This window comes from Anomaloglossus baeobatrachus, chromosome 5 (genome assembly GCF_048569485.1).
Source record: "Anomaloglossus baeobatrachus isolate aAnoBae1 chromosome 5, aAnoBae1.hap1, whole genome shotgun sequence".
Lineage (NCBI taxonomy): Eukaryota > Metazoa > Chordata > Amphibia > Anura > Aromobatidae > Anomaloglossus > Anomaloglossus baeobatrachus.
In genome coordinates, this window is record NC_134357.1 from 333,356,479 (window position 1) to 333,377,723 (window position 21,245).

Here is a 21,245-nt window from a genome sequence, read left to right on the forward strand (position 1 = left end):
GCGCAAATTGCTCTACTAACATCTTGTTGCTATCCGCCTCATTAATAGGATTCACCCGCTTCAGCGTGCGGAGAGCGGTCTGCAAACGTAAAGCATAGTCCCGAATGCTATCCCCAGCCCGTTGCCGGCACTGGTAAAACTGCATCCTCAGCTCAGCTTCAGTTCGGGTCTCGAAGGCAGTCTGCAGCTTCTCAAAGATGGTGGCTACAGAGAGCCGATCCCCCTCGGCCCAGGTCTCCGCTTCCTGCTCAGCCGCACCGGTTAACTGGCCTAGCACTATCGCTGCACGTTGCTTATCAGTCAGGGGGTACAGCTCTAGCAACGGGTTAAGCTTTTTCCGGAAGGCCTGTAGGGCATCCGGTTTCCCGTCATACTACGGTAGCCAGGCAGCTCCGGGCGCATAGGGCAAGGAGAACGGCATGACCTGAGCGAGTGCGGGGGCCGCGGCACCTCCCGCCGCGGCACCTCCCATCCGCGGATGCCGCTGCGACCACCGCTCCTCCAGCGGCTCCGTCGGGCGCAGACATCTTGTTTCCGTCCCCCTTAGCTCTTTCCGGCCCCTCCTCTCTCGGGGCGGGGTTTTGGCCTTCGCGCCTCTGCTACTCGAGAAGACGCTCGAGCGGGAACTTTTCGCGCCAAAGATGGCGGCTTCTGAAATTTTCCTGCCGGGTATCTCCGGCGGTAACAAGGCGCACCTCTACCAAACGGCAGAGCGGTAGTATCCTGTTCGTGACGCCAAGTTGTCGCGGGCGGGGAGGAGGGTGTCAGCACACTACGCTCACCCCCTTCTGCTCGGGTCCGGCGGCCGCTGCTCAGTGGTGGCTCGAGCTGTAGGCCGGATCCCGGGGGTTCTCGAGCGGCACTCCTCACCCGTGAGTGAAAGGGGATTGTGGGGTGTGGGGATTGTTTATTGTCCGTGACGCCACCCACGGTTGTGGTGATTTCACCACCGCTGCTCAATATGGGGATCCCGGGGATGGTGATGCGGAGCAGCCAGGTGTTGTGTTGCCCCTCCGTGGGTAGGGGTTGGTGATCCCGGGGCCCAGTGATGGTGTGGAAGGTGCAGGGCCTGGTGGGCGCAGGGACGCGGGGGCAGCGCTGTGCCTTGCGGCACTGTGGTACTCACTAAGCCTGAGACGTTGACACAGTTTTACGGTAAACCACACGGCTGGAAAGACGGTTCCCACGGACGGCTGCACTTGCTCTCCCAGCAGGTGACGGTGATGTCCCTTTTCCTTGCACCTTTGTTTCTATGTTGGTCGCGATGGGTCCCCACCGGTAACCCGCTCCCCGGCTTCAAGCTGGACCGGGGGAGCTCTACTCTTTGCCCGCAGGCGCTGGACCTGAGAAACTGGTGCCGTGGCGGTGCTTCCCCTAAAATGGTTGGACTGTTGCCTTCTATCGGGACTTGGTTGTTGGGGGATCGACGTCCCCTTCACTGACGGATTTGGCAAATTATGGCGACTCCTAGCCTTGCCGGGGTCCGAGAGGCCCCTGCCCTGGTGCTGACTGTCCTTTGGTCCACTGCTCCAGACCGCCGGGCCACTACCCGTCCGCGGTCCTTCCAGGAACTTCCAAACGGTCCCCCTCCAGACAGTCACCGCCGTTGCTGACCTTGCTGACTCTGTCCTGCACACAGCTGGACTACTTCAGGCTTTCCTTTCTGTCACTTTTCACCTTCCTTCACTCCTCCTTTACCACTTCACTTTCACTTAGCTGTTTACTCGTTTCCGTCCCTAGCTGGGCTCCTCACACAAGCCCTGCCTGGGCTAATCTGCCTGGTTCTTCCTGCCTCCAGAGCTGTGTCCTCCTCGGTGGGCGGAGCCAACCGCCTGGCCCACCCCCTGGTGTGAACATCAGCCTCTGGAGGAAGGCAACAAGGATTTTTGGTTAGCTTTGGTGTGCCTAACTGGGGTGTAGGGTGTGGTGGTGCAATGACCTGTGACCCCTGACTTGCCCAGGGCGTCACAGCCGCATATCACAGGTGGCGTCACGAACACAAACTTTATTCATCACCAAGTCATCAGCCATATTTAAACTGACACCCACCAGGGCCACGGAGCCGGGCCCTGCCACCACTGACGACCCCCGGACTAGTCCGGCCCGGCACCGGGTGTCCCATAGCCCTGGGGTGGGTGAGTCAATTTTGTCATCACGAACAGGATTTCGTGCCCGGTCCCACCGGGTACTGTGCGCCTGAAGAACCGTGTGACAAAACTGTGTGTTTTACTGTGAAAACCGCCGCCATTAGCGCTGCTGAGAGCGGGAAGAAGGGGGGCGTGTCAGAAGAAAGGGCGCGAAGAGAAGCCCCGCCCCCTTGGTCTTGGCAAAAAGAGCGCGAAGAAGTGCCCGCCATGGAGGGCGGAAGAAGAAGAGATGGCGACTAGAAAAGCTGGCCGGCTGGCAGCAAGAGTCTAGATGCCAGACCAGACAAGAGCCAAAATGTACCTCATCGCAAGCGGAGTGGTGCCGGCCGTGATGGGCTGGGCGCCAGTCTGGCGCCAGATGCTAGTGCAGCCTCCGGCCCCGCCTCCGAGAAGGGAAAGGGTGCAGCCGAGTGGCGTGGTCGAGCACCCGAGCAGTGTTCCAGCAAGCGTTCCCCAGGTCGGCAGCATGGCAGAGAGGCTGCAGAAGTGCGCACCAGGGACCGGGAAGATGGATCCTGAGCTGGACCTGCTCCGGGAGGAGATGAAAATCCTGGCCCGGAGGCTGAACAGCATGCAAACGGAGGTGGACCGGCGGAGAGGAAACCCGATGGTGCCGGAGAGCGTGGGCCACAGGATGGAGGCCGCCGAGCAGCGTCCAGGTGAGCCATTTCTAATCCCGACCCGTCCGGACCCATGGCCCTACCAAGCGCCACCGCCCAGTCCCTCCACCGTCCCGCTAGCTTTCCCAGCCAGCCCCGCTGATGCCCGGTGGGGCACCGGAGGCCTGCCGGAAACCCCCGAAGACGGCGCCTGGGGTGTGGTGGACCCCGAACAGTTAGTGGGCCCCTTACCAAGTCCCCCTGTAAGCCTCCTGGGAGCAACATCCCCGGGAGTGAACTGGGACGCAGTGCCCATTGAGAGTGGGAGACTGCAGCAGCCACTGCACCCCAAGGAGACTCCCCTGGCAAATGCCTTAGCCTGCCAGAAAATGGTGGTAGAGTTCCAGAGAGAGCGGGAGACCCGGGAGGAGAAGAGGAGGGCCGAGGAGGCGTCCAACCTGGCCTCCAAGGAGCAGATTAGAAAAGCCCTCAAGGGATCCCAGGGTCCGGTGAGAAGGGGCCGAGTGATCGACTTCAGACAACAAGGCGGCTGGGGCTTCATCAGAGAGCCCGGACTGGGCAAAGATGTTTTTGTTGCCCACCGGGATATCGAGGAGCACTTGCCCAAAGGCCACCCCGAGCGGGATGCTAAGCCGGGTGACACCGTGGAGTACACCAGGCTGATGGGGAGCCGTGGATGGTACGCTCTGAATGTCCACATCCTGCGGGAAGAGGCAGCCCCAGAAGAACCGGAGTGGCGCCGCACTATGCCAGCGTGCAGCATCTCCCCTGCCAGCAGCAGCACTACCTCAAAGCAGGCTCAGGCCGCAGAACCATGCAGCAGCCCTGCTCAAGCCACGCAGGAGACGCAGACCAAAATCTCCATGGCTTATATGCTGCCCAGGGCCCTGCCAAAGCACGACCCCGAAGATCACAGCAGTCTCATGCAAGCAAGCAGTCCCCTGCAGAAACGCCGTGCTGTGCCTACAAGCAGCCCCACTCCTACCCAGGCTGCAGCGCCCCGCAGTAGGTCAGTGACCAGCACCAGGGAGACCCAGACTATGATCTCATCGGCATACCTGTTGCCCGGAGCAATGCCGGAGTGGGACCCCCGCATCTATCCTCGTGAGTGAAAAGGAAAAGAAGAAGCTGAACTGTAAATAGCCCCTGTCTGCCCCTCATTCTTTGTGAAGATGTCCCTTTTGTGCTGCCCCAATGTTCTTTTTGAAGATGACACCTTTCCTGCCTTACTGCCCCTAGTGCTTTTTGAAGAAGTCACCCCCCCATGTGTATGTGTACCGGGCCACGGAACTGGAATGTGGTCCCCGGTGAATGTCAATGTATGTGTCCTGTGTTACCAGGCCACTGGACTTAGTGGCTGGTATGTTGCTTTTGTAGCTTAAGAAAGTTGAACTAACTGCCAGGCTACTGGACTTGTTGTAGCCAACAATGTAAATAGTTGCACCTGTTGTGCCCCCTACCAGAATTATGGGGGATGTGCCCAAACTGTGCAATAGACTGAAAGTGCACACTTAGATGTTTCTTTATAAGAAGTTTGCAACGTTCAAATACTTGTGCCTCCCATAAAGGGAAGAAATGTTTAATTGTTTTATGTTATGCATAACAAAAATGTCTTTGCAGTTTTTCCACATGTTTTGTTGTCTTTTCAGCCCGAGGACGTGCTGGGATTCGCTGTGGGGGAGTGTGGCGCCCCTGAGGCTTCCGTCGCCACAGGACATTGCACCCCATCCAGCGGTGTGATGCCCCATTCTGGGTGAGGAAGGGAGTGAACAACGGTCCCCTGGTAAATCCACACTACACCCATTGCTAGGAACACACTGGAACAGGGATAGTGGCAGAAACCCTCCCATGCTGCATGCTTGGAGGGGCCGTAAGACCCATCCCTGCTCCTATAGGGTAGATCAGAGCAACTGGGGAGGTGGGAGGAGCCACATGAGAGCAGACACAGAAAGGAAAGTCTAGTGTGAGCAGATAGAGCGAGTGTGGGGAAGGAGAAGGAGGCCTGCAGGAGGCAGGCAAGGAGGAGAGAAAGGAAGAGAGCTCCAAGTCAGTCAGGAGCTAAGGAAAGAAAGAGACGCTTCATGGTGAAGATCCTGGGACTCAGAGGGTCCAGGTGCCACCAAGCAGAGAACAGAAGGGGTCCCAGGGCCACGGGTAGCTGTAGAGCTGCGGTGGCCTGTTCCACGGATCAAGCTGCAACAGGGGACGGTCCCTAGAAACCGCAGGAGCGCAAAATCCTCTCCAAACAGTAAAAACCGAGGCCCAGGGAATGTTGTAAGCTCTCCGGGCCACAGCCCACAGCAGAACTTCTAGAAAAGGGGTAATCAGCCGACAGGTGACCCCCCAGCCTGGAGGCTGTTGTGGAGGCCAAGCCAGGTTTATCCTACAAAAGGCAAGGCTTAGGAAGACAGCTGAAGACGGAGACACTTAAGAGAAGGGTACCGGGTTTTGCTCCAAGAATCATCCAGGAACGGCGGAGGTCCCCGACAGTGGTCCCAGCAGTCCAAGGGTTCCTGCCGGCCTTGACAAGAACTGTGAGTAAAGAACTTGAAACTGCACCCTTGGAGTTGCCTCTGTTATTTCACCTGCATAGACACTCACAAGCACCAACAGTGTGCCCCGGGGCATTGCTCCACCTGTGGGGAGCAGTACCATCATTGCTGCCATATCATCACCCCGGAGGCCTTACACAGCAGCGGCGGCTTAATAGCCGCATACCACAGGTGGCGTCACGAACACAAACTTTATTCATCACCAAGTCATCAGCCATATTTAAACTGACACCCACCAGGGCCACGGAGCCGGGCCCCGCCACCACTGACGACCCCCGGACTAGTCCGGCCCGGCACCGGGTGTCCCATAGCCCTGGGGTGGGCGAGTCATCAGTGCTTGTTAAACTCTGACATTTACATTTCTCCATAGAATTTTATGAGCACCAACTGTCATCTCCTATCTTGGTAATGGGAAAGCCTGTATTTATTTATCTCACTTATACAGCGCTATTAATTCCACAGATGTGATCATTCACTAAATACAGATTTTAGCCCCAAATTGAGAGTTTGAGAATGAAGGATGAGTCCAAGAGAAGAAAGGATTGGATTTCTCTGATAGAATAGATTACAAAGTTTCTTATTGTTATGTGTACTATTAATTTATGGGGAAAAAAAATGTTGGTTAGTCTTTCTAGGAAATTTGTTACATCAAAAAATATTTTTAACCTGCAAATTAATGATGAGCAAGTGTGCTCACCAATACTCATTACTCGATCGAGCATCAGGGTTTTCGGCCACGATTCGAGTACCACATGTAATGGACATCAATGGGAAACTCGTGCTTTTTCAAACTTAGATGCTCGATTGAGTAACGAGCTGCGGCAAGCTCGCTCGCTCACCATTGCTGCAGATATGGGGCTGATCCGCAGGTTATTAGTTTTCTAAATCTGCCCTGCCACCGCACTGACAGCTCAGCTGGCTGCAGGAAATTAACTTTAGTCTTCCCTGCAGCCTTGGGCTTACAGTCATTGAGGCACGGCTGGAGCAGTTTGTCATTGCTCAGTATACAGTGATTGGCAGCTGTAACCGCACCCCGGCTCTGTACTGATGCACTACTGGGCCGGCTGTTAGTCAGTGTCATGCTGTGTTATGGTTCCAGCCACTGCTCACTATGTACTGAGCAATGATTGAAAATGCTCTGTATGCAGCTCTAGGGCTACAAGCCTAAGGCTGCCGGGAGGAATAAAGTTCATTCCCTCCTGGTAGCCAGGCTGCTTAAAAACACTATTAACCTGCAGATTAACCCTATAGCTGCATGTTAATCGTGTTTTTTGACATTAGAGGTTCCCTTTATCACTTCTTTAGCTTGTTTGCTGTGGATGAATGGAGCCGGCTCAGGAGCTGAGCCCGTCCTATTCCTGGCAGATAATGGCTTTGCCATATGGCTCCACTCACCTCATGACTGTTAACCTGTCAAATGCTGCTGTCCTCTTCTCGTTGACTCCGCACCACTGCTCCAATTTTTGTTGATCGCTGGAGTGCTGACGTCACATCTACAACGTTGCGGCCAATCTCTGGATTTAGCAACTTGTGAATTCTATATGGCTGTACAGTTAAGCTCAATAATTGGCTGCAGCAGTTATGAGTTGGGTGATATCACCACTGCAGCCAATCAACCAGAGCTGAGCACAGTGCCATTCAAATGTAGCTGCCACAGCTGCAGTACAGCTTTTACAGAAGGTGACAAAAGCTGTACTGCAGAAAACAGTAGTGGCAACTACACTATGCCGGAGAAAAAAAAAACAGCTGATCGGAGGGGGCACCAGGTGTCAGACCCCATCAATCTGCTAGTCATGACTCATCCTGTAGATGATCTGTGCTCAGACAAACCCTTTAAAGTCATTTACATTTGTCTACCGCTGTTGTTAAACGACCACTATTGAGTTCAATGATCGTTTTGCTCATTCATCGGTGAATGTTGTCATGTTTACACAAGCTGGCAATCGTTGTCCGAGCATTTTACCAAACACCTATTCTTGATTATTGGCTCTTCTAATTGGGCCTTTAGGAATAGGAGTGACTGCGGAGTGATAATAAGCTTTACAATTGTTGAGAGAGGAACGTCTGTCATCATAACATTCATAATATATGACGACGCAGTAGATATAAGGTGTGGCCGTACTGAGGGAACAAAGTCTATGTGAAATGGCTGAATTATGCCTTCTTTAACGTCATTTACAGTAGGCTGATCCATCGAGGATCTCTGAGGCTATGCTGTATTTACATCAGATTTTTATTATTACCTCATAAAATCTATTCTTTCTGTATCTACAATATGTTGATTCTTTGAAGCTTCACTTTATACTAGTAACAGTGAGAAATTGTAACAACTCATGACCTGACGTTATTAGTAGTTTCATTCCCCATGAAATAACAATTGAGCTGTTCGGTCTAAGGCTATGTCCGCACTTTGCGTCGAGGTAGTTGCAGTTCTAAACGCATCCTCTGGCAGAAATTGCTTTTGCCAAAGTTGCTTTTGACAACAAAATCACGGTAAATACGCGTGCGTTTTTACCGCATTTTAGCCGCGTTTTTAGCGCTTTTTACCTGCGTTTCCATTGCTTAAAGTCAGATGCGTTTTGATTACAAAGACACTGCTATATAAAGTTTTGACATACAAATACTATGAAAAAAGGAAAAAAAAAATTTAACGAAAATAGTTATAATTAATATAATTATAGCGGTTTTATACTATTTATCGCTATAATTCCAATAAATTAATATTTTTCATTAATTTAATTGTCGGACTATGTGTGTGTGTAAAGGGACATATCATTCCATTATTTTGATGTCAGAAACGCATGGGTTTATATAGTCCAAAACGCATGTTTTCTGCAGCCAAAAAGCAGGTAAAACGCTGGAATTTTGATGTTTGTTGCTTTTTACAACTTCTCATTGACTGACTTCAATTTTAGCAAAACGCAGCCCAAATGGCAAAAACAATTGACATGCTGCTTCTTTGAATGCAGAATTTTTGCCCAAAATTATGCAAATTAAACGCAGCGTTTTGAACTGCAAAGTGCGTACAAGAAATCCCTATTTCCCATAGACTTTGCAGGAAAATCAAAACGCATGCATTTTGGCATGAAAACGCTGCAGTTCAAAATGCTGCAGAAAAGCAGGTGAAAACGCAAAGTGCGGACACAGCCTAAATCTATGTCTGCAGTCCCTCCATGTGTTAGTCTATGTGACTGCAGATTTGTGAATCCTCACATTACAAGCACTATATGGTGTCAGAAACGGGAAGGGTGGTCATGAGGCCGCGAGTATGTGATATACATACTCCCAGGCAAAATCTGACTAGATCGCGAGGCCTCCCTGAATACACTTGCATTGAGTGGGGTCGTACCCATCTAGTCAGATACTGCCTGGGAGTATGTATATCACATACTCGGGGCCACATGAGCACCCTTCCCATCTTGGCTACTTTCACACTTCATGGAGAGAAGGTATGCACACCAGTGACTATGTAAGGAGAATATATGAAAAGCAGAAACTGCTGTGTGAATACTGACATGAAAAATGGAATCTGCATTACTGCCATGAACATATGAATAAAGAGAAGTTTAGCTACTGAATTGATCAATGCAATAGAGCCCCAACACTACGCCAAAGTATTTCTCTACGTTGGGGTCCCTAGCTAGTGTGTGTCCTCTCATGCAGTTAAAAAACCTACCGTGTATGGGAAGCTGAGACCCAGGCTATATATGCGTATAATGTGGACTGGCAATAGGTGTGAATGGGGCCGGGTTCACAAACGAAAGACTACAAATCAATCAAGAAATAACGTCTGGAACTCCATTCTGAGTCTGAACTGGGTGCAAAAATCAGATACTGATACAGTCAGATACTGCCTGGGAGTATGTATATCACATACTCGTGGCAACATGAGCACCCTTCCCGTCTAGGCTACTTTCACACTTCAGTCGTTTAAAATCCATCAGGTCAGTCGTTGCGGCAGAACGACGGATCCGTTGCTTTTTTTTTAGCTGTCAAGGGACGCAACGGATGTGATATTTCACAGGATTCTGTTCACAAGAATCCTGTGAAATAACTGATCCGTCGCCTCCGTTACATCCGTTGTGCATACGTTTTACAACGGATCCGTCATAATCCGTTTGTTTTTCAGACAGCCCAATGAGAGTGCCAAACATTTTGGTGACCTATTACTTTGTTTTCATAGGCCATCTGTGACAGTTTGTAGAGAGAGGGGCAGAATAAATGTTGTTATAGCTAAAACTGTGTGTGGATTATTCCCATCAAGCCTATCTGGAGCCTTGCAGTGTGATTGTGTACATACTGGGCATGCTCAGTAGCAAATGACGGAATCCAGCACTGGATTCCGTTGTGCGACGGATTATGCCGGAATCCAGCACCATAGACAACCATTATACCTTGTGACGGATTGCGACGGAATCCTGCGCAGTGAGTTTTTTTGACGTTCCAAAAAACGCTAGTGTCAGTTCCTTCCACCCGGTGGTCAGTCATTCCACGACTAATCCGTCGCGCGCAGATGCATTGTAAGGCAATCAGTTGCAATCCATCATTGATACAAGTCTATGGGGAAACAACTGACTCCTGCAAAATATGTTGCAGGATACCGTATTTTCTCAAGGTAACGGATTGTGACTGATGGAAAAAGACTGACGTGTGAAAGTATGCCAGGATTCACAAGTCTGCAGTCACATAGAGTATCACATAGAGGGACTGAGGGACTGCACATAGAGGGACTGTAGACTTATATTTAGACCGGACAACCCCATTAAAGTTAATTTATTTTTTCTTCCAATAAGGTCTTATTTACTTTACTACATTACGTGTGTGCTGCAGCACTGCATAAGGGTACAGTCACACATCCATTGTACATGTCCATGCGCTGTCTGTTCTGTACATGGATAGCACATGGACCCATACAGTTTCACTGAGCCACACACATCCATTTTAAAAACAGATCCGTGTGTCTGATCCATGAGACTTCGAGCATGTCCTATTCTTATCTGTTTTGCGGAATCCGACTTGTACTTTAAAGACTATGGAGAAAAAATGAATTAAAAAACAGAAGATAAACTTTTTACTTCAGTTTTCCATCCGATTTTAATTCATTTTTAACAAATCCATTGCCAAGAGTCAATGTATATTAAAAAAAAAAAATACAGATCGTTTATCTCCTTCAATTTCTTAAAGGGAACCTGTCATCTGATTAATGCTGCTCAAACTGCAAGAAGCATGAATCAGATCAGAAATGGATGTGTGACTGGAGCTTAGTATTGCACCCTTAGAAATTCATACGGGTTAGAAATTCAAAAGCTTAGAAAAGTTGCTAAATTCGGGCACAACATGAGGCTTCAGTACAATTGTGCAACTTTAGGCAGTCTCATGCCATTTTCACCCAACTACTACAAAGTGACCGGAAGTGGGGGAGGACAGGCGCTTGAAAACCTCCGCTCGTCCGTAGTGATGGGTGAATCCGAACTGTAAAGTTCGGGGTCTGTACCGAACACATACTGTTCGTGTACACGGTCCCAAACACGAGTTTTCCTGGGAAACTCGTGTTACAGTTCGGGTCCAGGGGCGGTATAAAACAAAGCACATTAGTAAAAAGCATTGATTATACTTACCGGTCCCGTGACGTGTCCTGCAGACTCTGTCTCCAGGCCACTTCTGCACCGCCCCGCGGGCTCGGCTGCGACCGCCGAGCCACTTGGATCTGTGCTCGTACGGTGGGTGGCTCGAGCTCCTCACGGACCCGGAAATCACGTCGCTTTGCAAGGGGGTTGGCGCTACACGCAGGGATTTTGGTGGGGAGTTCCACGGCCGGGGCCGCGGTGGTTTGCAATGGCATGTAAGTTTGTGACGCCACCCACGGGTTGTGGTGAATGGATGGACACTACCGCTGCCGTTAACTAGGCCTCCCGGGGACGTTGTTGCGCAGCTTGGTGTTGACCCCTCCGTGGGTAGGGGAGTGATGGTCCCGGGAGCCCGAGGGAGGTACTGAGGCGTGAGAGCGGGTGCGTGCTGGGTGCTGATGCGGTGCGGCGCGGTGCGCGGCCCGAAGGCACTGGTGTACTCAATATGACACAATACACTGGAGTCTCTGGTAAACCAAACGGGATGATGAACGGGGCCCGCAGCCGGCTGCAGCTTCTCCCTTGTCAGGGTGGTGGTTTCCGCCTTTCTCCTGCACCTCCTTATGTGAATGTTTTGACTCCTATGCCTAAGAAACGGTAGTCCGCTCCCCGGCTTGCTGGGTGCCGGAGGAGCCCTGTTTGCCCGCAGACGATGGCCCTTTGGGTCTCTATGCCTTGGCGGTGGCTTTACCCTGTATGGTTCGGCTGTTGTCTTCTAACGGGTCTTGTGTAGGAAAGGTCCTTAAGTCCAGTTATCAATCAGTTGATTTGACTCGACCCTGTCGGTTCGGGGCTTTGTGCTGGATCGGAGTACCCCTCCTGGTGCTCCAGTTTCCAATCGGTTCCCCGGTTCGGTACCGGTGGGCCACCGCCCGACCCCGGTCCCTACGGTTCCAGCGGCTGTAATCCCAGCTCCTGCAGGCGGCCACCACCGTCTACCTCCTTGCCAGAGGTGACTGGGCTCCAACCCAGCCACCTGAGTACATTATTGGCAGGCCTGGTCACAGGTCTGCCCTTGAACTCGACCTCTCTCTCCTTCACTGTCAAGACTCATCTACTTGTGCTCTAGAACTTGTGTCTTTTCCCGCCTCCAGGCCTGTGAACTCCTCGGTGGGTGGAGCCAACCGCCTGGCTCCACCACTCCTTGTGTGAACATCAAACCTGGAGGGTGGTGACAAGGTTTTTAAGTTTGGCTGCGGTCACCTTTTTAGGGAGGGGGTGTGTGTGCATGGGACTACCTGGGACGACCTGACTAGTCCAGGGCGTCACACTTCCAGGTCTCATCATTAACTTCCGGCGGTATTCACTGCACTGCTCGTCACTCGGCAGTTTTCGGCTTTTTCAGCCGCGTTCATGGTGACATCAGATTTCACCCGAGTCTATGAGCCATGGACGCGATTGAACTTTGCCTGTTACTGTGTGAGTCTCGCATCGGTATCACCCGGAACGGCGCACACTCTCCTGACAGGAGAGGGTCAGCTGTATGTATTTCTATGCAGCTGAGGTGCTCTTGTTAGGAGAGTGTGCGCTGTGCCGGTTGATACCGATGCGAGACTCGCAGGAGTCATACGCAAGCCTCAGCTGTGCACTGGGTGAAGTCTCTCACAGCTTTTAGCTGAGTCTGTGTGAGCAGACCTGTGTTTGTCTTCTCGCACAGATGTAGCAGAGCTGAAGATTCTAGCCTGCCTTTACATTGGAGGTTTTTTTTGGGGTAATAAAGATGAGTCCTAAATGCCTCCTGTTTTATTTCTAATAAAATATTTTTTTCTGTGTTGTTGTTTATTTTACTGTTAAAATAATAGCCAATCACAGACGCTGTCACAGAGTGGGCGTCTGTGATTGGATGCATCTAGAATATATGGTCAGATTCCAGGTTACTCCAACAGCCAATCACGGGCGCCCATTCTGCGTGACCGTTTGAGATTGGCTGTTGGGCCCCTCACACATATAGTAGTGTAAAAATAAATAAATACTTTTAAAAAATTACGTAGCGCTCCGTGGTATTTTTGATTCTCAGCTACGAGAAGTTTGCGTTATCTCAGAACCCGAACGTTACAAAAGGTTTGGGTGAGTCTCCTGAACACTAACATCGGGGGGTTTGCCCATCACTACTCATCAGAGTTCCTTACGCCACAAATCTCACTCTAGTTATCGCTGGAGTCAGATTTGTGGCGAGGTGCACACCATTGTTCTACAGAGTGCGTCTCTCAAGACTAGTTTGAACGACACTGATCTTGATGAATCAGGGCCATTGTCTATAGGGCAGACTGTGGTCTTGTGCAGAGGCATCATACAGTGGAAGTATGAAATAAGAGTTGAGGTAATCTGTTACTGAGACATTGGATTATTTGTGACAAAATTGGATATTAAAATACATGTAAGCACATCACAAATGACTTGTAGAACACCGCGCTGTAGTGCTCTTCGTTGTGTAGCTTTGGGCCCCCTTGTAGCTTTCTCCACACACCTTTACGCCCCTTATAAGGAGGATTGGCTGCATTCCCTGGAATACACAGTCTTCTGTGGAGGGTTCCCTGCGCACTGTCACTGAGTGGGGCTGAGAGCTATATAAGGCAGAATATCCTGTATTTGGGTTTAGATCAGAGTGTCCCACAGATCTTGCATCCTCCTCAAATTCCTTTTCCATGTATGGCCAAATCCCAGGCGGGAGGGCAGCTAGAGGGGGAGAGTGCCTTCTCCATTGGCTGCTCTCTTCCTTTGGATTTAGGACCCTGGGAAGCATAATGCAGACTTTCCCTGTGTCCTGATCCACAGAGGAGATCTCAGACTTGCTGTCTTACTCCTGTGCAGGTAAGAGGAGCATAAAGCTTCTCAATTAACACTTTTTCACCTTCACCTCTGCCACTTTTCTCCTATATGAGTAATGGCATGTCCCTACCGCACCCACTCTGACCTTTCCTCTCCCTTCTATTCCCACAATCACCCTCTCATCATTACTTACTTTGTACATCTTTGGCTGACACAGACAGGCATATAAAGAAACTACATATAAATAAGTACACACACATATATATATATATATATATGTATATGTGTGTGGTGTGTGTGTATGTGTGTGTGTATATATATATATATATATATATATATATATATACACATACACACACACCACACACACGCACATATACATACATATATATATATATGTATGTATGTGTATGTGTATATATATATATATATATATATACACACACACACACACACACACACACACACACACACACACACATATATATATATATATATATGTATATATATATATATATATATGTGTGTGTGTACATGTATATATATTTGTGTGTGTATGTATCTGTGCATATATGTGTGTGTGTAAATGTACTTATATGTGTACTTATTCATATGTTAATTATTTATTTTGCTTGTATATATGTATGTATACTGTGTGTATATGTGTGTGTGTGTCTGTATTTATATTTAATCTCTTACTATATAAACTCTTACCATAGATTTCTATAGATATACATTTATCATGAAGGACTGTTGCTTTGGGTGTTCATTTGCAGTCCCCATCCCCGAACTTGACTCTCGAGAGCACAGATACTCTTCTGTATTACTGTATTATGCAATGTAACCTATACCCCAATATGGACATGTAATACCGTTGTGGTGTTTTTTTGTTGTTTTTTGGCTCAAGCTTCAAATGCTGTAACACCCAGATGTCATAGTGCGGTTAATAGAATTTTAGAGAATCCCATTTACACAGTGTTGCTGAAAAGTTAAACTACTTGTTTTAAGACCATGCTGGATTTTCTGTGGTTTTTTGTTTGCAGATTAGTGGTTAGCTCTGTTATATGGACTGTTGATTTTCAGCTCCGCTGGGGACAGTGATGATAATGTCTGTAAAGTGCTGCAGAGTAAGATGGGGATGTGTAGGCAAGCATAATAGATGTAACTTGGTATTTATTTTGTAATCTTGCAACCGCAGTGCCCATAGAAACTGCATCCAGATGTTGCCCATAGATTTGAACCCAGGACCCCAATGCTGCAGAATGTGCGGGCCACTGGACCAACCCCCATGGTATTCCTATACATACAAGAGCAGTTTCCAGAAGATTTTATAAGTGTGCATTGATTTGTCCTTCCAAGTACATCCGGGAGTATTCTGATACCCCACCCTGCAGGGGAGAGAGCCGTACCCACAGCTGCTGCCCCTTTGTCTGTGCATTTTGCAGTGTATGTGTACAGTATATGTTGGCAAGATGTCCTCTTCTATACCCCTGATGAATGCCACTCTCTAGGGGCATACAGTGGCATCAATCGCCCATGAACCGCCTGAGCTTATGTACCACGTTTACTGGATACCTGGGTATGTGGTGCAGTGCAGTTTGCCATATAGTGATATCCTGCTCATGTATAATCTTTGGGTTTACATTGGACTGTGTAGGGTTAAATATACATACTGTTACATACCATTAATTTAATACAATATTAATAGTACCAATATTACTAACTGACAATTATCAGGTATAATGTACAATGCTTACATTTCCGAATATGGTTCTCATCACACCAGAAGTGGTTACTGACCAGTGTGACAAGATATTCCTATGTAATAAGCACAGTGTAGAAGTATTCATTAACGGTAACCCGTCATCATGAAAATGCAGTCTAATCTGCAGGCATGTTATAGAGCAGATGTATCCCTACTGTAGTTTTGTGGGGAAAGAGTCAGTATAACCTGTTTTATTAATTTAAACCTTTTTGGTCCAGTGGGCGGTCCTATCGGTGACTGACAGCCATCTCCGTATCCACACTTAGGCTGCTTTCACACATCCATTTTTTGCTGTGCGGCACAATACGGCTCTTTGCAGAAAAAACGCAACCGTTTTTTTTGCCGCCGGTTGCGGTTTTTTCTGCATAGACTTTTATTAGTGCCGGATTGTGCCGCATGGCCTTGCGTTTGGGCCGTTTTTTGCCGGATGCGGCATATTTAGCCCATGCGGCGGCCGGATGGAACGTTGCCGATGCAGCGCTTTTTCCAATGCATGCCTATGGATGCCGGATGCGGCGCGATGCGTCAAAAACCGCATCCGGCCACCGCATGCGTTTTTTTGCACTGCGCATGCTCAGTGGCGTGCCGCAACTGGCAAAAAACGGACGGGCCGCATGTAAAAACTTATGCAAAGGATGCGGTTTTTTTGCTGCATCCGTTGCATAGGTTTTAGAGCCGGTTAGCCGCACTGCTAAAACCGGAGATGTGAAAGCAGCCTTATACATATAAAGCTGTCAATCACCAATAGGACCGCCCTCTGGACCAAAAAGGTTTAAATGAATAAAACATAGGTTATCTTGAATTTTTTTTGGCACAAAGTTATCAATGTACTCCGCTCCTCCTGCTCTAGAACATGATGCCAGCAAATTAGACTACATTTTCCTGGTGACGGGTTCCCTTTAAGATTAAGAGCAGTGGTGTTATATGTTTTCGAGTATGTTCACATGTGGCAGATTTACTGCAGACATTTTTTGCAACTGACCAAAGATCCAAATGGGGAAAGTCTTTATAAAAAATCTGCAGTGTAAGGATAGACTTTTCTGCTTATTGTGTATGACCTACAGTATATGACAAAAGTGAGTACACCCCTCACATTTTTAAAAATATTTTATTATATCTGTTCTTGAGACAACACTGAAGATTTGACACTTTGATACAATGTAGTCAGTGTACAGCTTATATAACGGTGTAAATTTGGTGCGTCCTCTAATAACTCGCAGCCATTAATGTCTAAACCACTGGCATCAAAAGTGAGTACACCCCTAAGTGAAAATGGCCAAATTGTGAACAATTAGCCATTTTCTCTCTCTGGTGTCATGTTACTCATTAATGATACAATGTCTCAGGTGTAAATGGGGAGCAGGTATATTAAACTTATATTATTGTTGACACACTCTCTCATACTGATCACTGGAAATTCAACATGGCATCTCATGGGAAACAATTCTCAGAGGATCTGAAAAAAGAATTGTTACTCTACGTAAAGATGCCTTAGGCTATAAGAAGATTGCAAACACCCTGAACCTGAGCTGCAGCACGGTGGCCAAGACCATACAACGGTTTAACAAGACAGGTTCCAAGCAGAACAGGCCTCGCCATGGTCGACCAAAAAAGTTGAGTGCACGTGCTCAGTATCATATCCAGAGGCTGCCTTTTCAAAATAGGCATATGAGGGTTGCCAGCATTGCTGCAAAGGTTAAATGGGTGGGGGAAGTCAGCCTTTCAGTGCTCAGACCGTACGCCACAAACTGCATCAAATTGATCTGCATAGCTGTCATCCCAAAAGGAAGCTTATTCTAAAGATGATGCATAAGAAAGCCCTCAAACAGTTTGCTGAAGACAAGCAGACTAAGGGTTTGGATTACTGGAACCATGTCTTTTGGTCTGATGAGACTAAAGGCTACTTTACACGCTGCGATATCGGTCCCAAGATCGCTAGCGTGGGTACCCGCCCCCATCTGTTGTGCGACACGGGCAAATCGCTGCCCGTGCCGCACAACATCGCGCAGCCCCGTCACACATACTTACCTGCCCGGCGACGTCGCTGTGACCGGCGAACCGCCTCCTTTCTAAGTCACTGAGCGGCCGCCCAATAGAAGCGGAGGGGCGGAGATGAGTGGCCGGAACATCCCGCCCACCTCCTTCCTTCCTCATAGCGGCTGTGAGGCAGGTAAGGAGAGGTTCCTCGTTCCTGCGGCGTCACACATAGCGATGTGTGCTGCCGCAGGAGCGACGAACTACATCGTTACTGCTGCAGTAACGATAATCAAGAATGGACCCCCATGTCACCGATGAGCGATTTTGCACGTTTTTGCAATGATGCAAAATCGCTCATCGGTGTCACACGCAGCAACATCGCTAGTGTGGCCGGATGTGCGTCACAAATTCCGTGACCCCAACGACTCCGCATTAGCGATGTCGCAGCGTGTAAAGCCCCCTTTAGTGAGACTAAGATATACTCATTTGGTTCAGATGATGTCAAGTGTGTTTTGCAGCAACCAAATGAGGAGTACAAAGACATGTGTCTTGCCTACAGTCAAGCATGGTGGTGGGAGTGTCATGGTTTGAAGCTGAATAAATGGTGCTGGCTGTGGGGAGCTACAGTTCATTGAGGGAACCATAAATATCCACATGTACTGTGACATACTGAACCAAAGGATGATCCCCCCTCCGTTCCGACACTGGCCTGCAGGGCAGTATTCCAACATGATAACGACCCCAAACACACCTCCAAGATGACCACTGCCTTACTAAAGAAACTGAGGGTAAAGGTGCTGGACAGGCCAAGCATGTCTCCAGACCTAAACCCTATTGAATATCTGTGGGGCTTCCTCAAATGAAAGGTGGAGAAGTGCAAAGTCTCTAATGTCCACTAACTTCGTAATGCCACCATGGAGGTGTGGAAGAGGATTCCATTGGTAACCTGTGAAACTCTAGTGAATTCCATGTCCACAAGAGTTATTATTATTTATTATTATAGCGCCATTTATTCCATGGCTCTTTACAAGTGAAAGAGGGTATACGTACAACAATCATTAACAGTACAAAACAGAGGAGAGAGGACCCTGTCCGCGAGGGCTCACAGTCTACAGGGAATGGGTGATGGTACAATAGGTGAGGACAGAGCTGGTTGTGCAGTGGTGTACTGGACTGAGGGCTATTGTAGGTTGTAGGATTGGTGGAAGAGGTGGGTCTTGAGGTTCCTCTTGAAGCTTTCCACGGTAGGTGAGAGTCTGATATGATGGGGTAGAGCGTTCCAGAGTATGGGGGAGGCACGGGAGAAATCTTGTACGCGATTGTGGGAAGAGGACATAAGAGAGGAGCAGAGAAGGAGATCTTGTGAGGATCTGAGGTTGCGTGCAGGTAGGTACCGGGAGACTAGGTCACAGATGTAGGGGGGAGACAGGTTGTGCATGGCTTTGTATGTCATTGTTAATGTTTTGAACTGGAGTCGTTGGGTGATGGGAAGCCAGTGAAGGGATTGGCAGAGTGGCGAGGCTGGGGAGTAGCGAGGGGAGAGGTCGATTAGGCGAGCCGCAGAGTTTAGGATAGATTGGAGGGGTGCAAGAGTGTTGGAAGGGAGGCCAGAGAGCAGGAGGTTTCAGTAGTCGAGGCGGGAGATGATGAGGGCATGCACTAATGTTTTTGCTGATTCTTGGTTAAGGAAAGCAGGCAGTTAAGGCAGTGCTTAAAAATAATGGTGGCCACAAAATGTTGACACTTTGGGCACAGTTTTGCCATTTTCACTTTGGGGTGTACTCCCTTTTTGTTGCCAGGGGTTTAGACATTAATGGCTGTGTGTTGTTATTTAGAGGGCACACCAAATTTACACTGCTATATGAGCTGTACACCGACTACTTTACATTGTATCAAAGTGTCATATCTTCAGTGTTGTCCCAAGAAAAGATATAATAAAAAAAATTACAAAAGTGAAGAGTGTACTCACTTTTTTGATATACTGTCTATAGCAAGTAACAACCTATCAAGTCTTTGACTTTATTTTCTAGACAATGCAGACCAAGTAGCAGCTACTATAGGTCATTATCAAGAAGAGGAGATTTAAAGGGGTGTTTCAACCGTTTTCATTGCTGGCCACATCGATATTATGTTGAGAAACAAGGTTTTTCTCAAATACCTTATGTTGCCAATAGTGCCTGTGAGTGGCACTATTGTGGTCCACTCACCCCCTTCACATGACCCCCGGGCTTCGTGATCTCTGATGTCTGGTGATGTCACGTCAACTGAGGCGGGTCCCAGTCTTCCTGAGTGACTGGGCTGTGGCGGCTTTTCACCCCTCATCACAGCCCAACATCTCTCTGCTCTCCTTCACTGTAGAGCGCTGCAAGTAGGAGTGACGCTGGGTTGTGATGAGCGGTGAAACGCTACCCGCAGCTCAGTCACTTAGGAAGACTGCGCCTCGCCTCAGTTGACCTGACATCACTGGATATCAGAGGTCACTGAGCCCGGGGGTGACGTGAAAGAGTTGAGCGGGACGCAATAGCGCTGCGCACAGGCATTATTGGCAACACAAGGTATTTGAAAGAAACATAATATCGATGTGGCCAGTAATGAAAATGGGTGAACCTCTTCTTTAATCGGCTATAGCTGTGGGGGGAAAAAAAAGATGTGGACCGCACACCCAAAACATATACTTTGGTCTTTTATAAAGCAGAAATTTACAAAACTTGGGGGTTTACCATGATGTAATAGTGGACTTCATACAGTCTAATCAGAATGTTAACTATGAACCTCGTATACAGTTTTTTGGGGGAATTTTTCTTCTCTGCATTAGACCAGTGCATATATTTTTGGTGTGTGGTCCAAATCTTTTCTTTACCGTTATGCTGTAACGGTAGTCTGTCCTCTTTATATTGTGTAGTCTGTCCTCTTTATATATGTATATGTTCCTTGGTACCAGCACTCCTCCCATTTGGCCAAATTGTTTTTACATGTGAAGGAAACTGCAAGAGGGGTTTCTGCATATTTTACTATTAGCTTTTTGTGTGAGATGATGGGGAAGATGAGGTTTTTTTTTTATCCTTTCACAGGGTGTTGGTTTGTCTCCTGAAGAAAAAAGTCCTGCACACTGCGCCTCTGACTACAAACATGTACCCCACCATTAATATACAATTAGCCACACAGTAGTCACAATACAAATGGATAAGCCAGCCCTCATTAACTACAATGTTTGTGCAATATAAATATAAACAAATCAGTCTCTGTGACTCTTCTGCCCCGATTTCATTTGAAGACTATATGTACACAATGCGTTTTTGTTGAATTTTTCCCCCCATTATTTTTTTTCCTTGTAAATATTAAAATCTTTTTTGCAGCATTTTTGCAGTGTATTTCACTCATACAAATGACTGGGGAAAAAGAAAATATACATAAAAAAAACAAACCATGTCGAAAATTTATTTTTTGCAAATCCTGAGTGTATGTATGTATTTTTAGTCCCTGTCCTATGTCCCCTGCTCCACACACGCATTTATTATAAGTCCCTGATAGCATAATTATGAATTAGGGGGTAGGAGAAGACATTCTCGATATCTTATTATGAAACAGGGGGGTGGGGTGATAGAGGATGCTATCAGATCTTTAGCGAACTTTAGACCTTGGCCCCCACCTACATGTTAATCAGATGTATGGGCCCTTGTAGTGTTTTAGATCCTATAAAGATACGTGTTCGCCCCCATACAGTGATTTCCCCCGTACTGAACCCATTCTAGGGATAATGTCTCCTAACCTGGGGCCCCATCCTATAA

General features: G+C 48.2%; 1 protein-coding gene across 2 annotated transcripts in view; it reads left to right on the forward strand.

Moving 5' to 3' along the window:
• The window catches only part of MYL9 (myosin light chain 9), a 57,945-nt gene that overhangs the window by 17,975 nt on the left and 18,725 nt on the right, over positions 1–21,245 (forward strand). Inside the window, exon 1 of one of the 2 annotated variants that reach the window (XM_075349820.1) lies at positions 13,652–13,757. The exons of the other annotated variant lie outside the window; for it this stretch is intronic. The gene's annotated coding sequence lies outside the window, so the exon portion shown is untranslated. Of the gene's footprint in view, positions 1–13,651; positions 13,758–21,245 lie in introns of those variants that run through there. 2 annotated transcript variants of the gene reach the window in all.